We start from the raw sequence: 1,856 nt of genomic DNA, 5'->3' as shown, positions 1-1,856 counted from the left end.
AGAGTTGGACACGACTGAGTGACTGAACTGAACTATGCTTATTCAGTTAAAGTGGAGAAGAGTACTGGGATATATGAAAGGAAGCATTTTATCCTGAAAAATACGAAACAATGTGGTAAACATTTTTTATTTTTCATGCTTTCGTTGGACTGACAGAGCATTATACAATGATTTTGGACCCACATTTGCAACTTGTATTAAGATATTAGTTGGGAATTTTGCATTGATTAATGAAAGTTCTCCTCAGAGTGTCTTCTACATCTTTGTTCCTTAGGCCATAGATCAACAGGTTGAGCATAGTGATCACCAAGATGTAAATCACAGAAGCCATTTTATCAACAGCAAATGTATGGCTGGACTTGGCTTGCAGGTACATAAACAATAATGTTCCACAGAACACTACCACTGCTGTCAGATGGGAACTACAGGTGGAGAAGGCTTTTTTTTTAAATAAATTTATTTATTTTAATTGTGTATCTCCCCTTGGTTGAGATCATTCTGAGAATGGTCACGAGAATGAACATGTATGATACAAGAACAATCAAGAGGGAAAAGAGCAAACTGAAGCCTGAAAAGATCAAGATGATCAATTCTAACTCATGTGTGTCAGAACAAAGCAGAGATATCAGAGGGACAGAGTCACAGTAAAAATAACTGATGACATTAGAGCCACAGAAGGACAATTTAATTACTTTAACAGTGAGAAATAGTGACATGAAAGTGCTGTAGAGTTAGGGAGTAAGTACCAGCCCAAAACACACTCTCTGTGCCATGATGACCATGTAGAGAAGAGGTTTGCAGATGGCTACATACTGGTCATAGGCCACTGCTGATAGAATGAAGAGATCAGTGATAATAAAAATCTCAATGAACGCCAGTTAGGTGGCACACAATTGTAGGAAATCATATTTTTGTGCACCACAAAGTTGACCGTCATTTTTGGGCCAATGACAGTGGAGTAACCAAGATCAGTAATTGACAAATGTCTAAGGAAAAAGTACATAGGAGTATGTAGCTTGGAGTCCAAATGGGTCAGGATAACCACGCCCAGATTGTCTCTCACTGTGACCAAGTAGATGACCGGGAAGATTCCAAAGAGAGGCACCTACTGCTCAGGATTGTCTGTGATCCCTGTGAGGACAAATTCAGTCATCTTGTGCATGTCAGTATGATTGTGTTTCTCCATGGTGTCCATCCTGGTTACCTGGGTATAAAATCAATACTTTATATTTTCAGTGGTATCATCTAGGAGAATTTAATACATGATATGTGAGTCATTTTCTTTATCTAAAATTATAAATACAGATTCATCTTCCCATCAGGTCAAAACTACACCCACCTATATTCACATTTCAATGTAAGTGCCTAAAGATCAGCTTTTTAAATTGTTATGTAAGTTCTGATATTAACCTTTTCATTGTTGAGACAATAGATTTCAAGTATATTCATCTCAACTGGAACCTATTATACAGAGTGAAGTAAGCCAGAAAGAAAAACACCAATACAGTATACTAACACATATATATGGAATTTAGAAAGATGGTAACAATAACCCTGTGTACGAGACAGCAAAAGAGACACCAATGTATAGATCAGTCTTATGGACTCTGTGGGAGAGGGAGAGGGTGGGGAGATTTGGGAGAATAGCGATTGAAACATGTATAATATCATGTATGAAACGAGTTGCCAGTCCAGGTTCGATGCACGGTACTGGATGCTTGGGGCTGGTGCACTGGGAGGACCCAGAGGGAGGGTAGGGGAGGGAGGAGGGAGGAGGGTTCAGGATGGGGAACGCGGGTATACCTGTGGCAGATTCATTTCGATATTTGGCAAAACTAATACAATATTGTAAAGTT

General features: G+C 39.0%; 1 pseudogene; it reads right to left on the bottom strand.

Moving 5' to 3' along the window:
* Window positions 1-205: 205 nt before the first annotated feature.
* LOC104994051 lies at window positions 206-1,186 on the bottom strand (annotated as a pseudogene).
* Window positions 1,187-1,856: the final 670 nt, after the last annotated feature.

The sequence above is a fragment of the Bison bison genome, unplaced genomic scaffold, assembly GCF_000754665.1.
Source record: "Bison bison bison isolate TAMUID 2011002044 unplaced genomic scaffold, Bison_UMD1.0 scf7180017849654, whole genome shotgun sequence".
NCBI lineage: Eukaryota > Metazoa > Chordata > Mammalia > Artiodactyla > Bovidae > Bison > Bison bison.
Note: the sequence above shows the minus strand (reverse complement) of the source record. Positions and strands in the feature narration are given on the sequence as shown.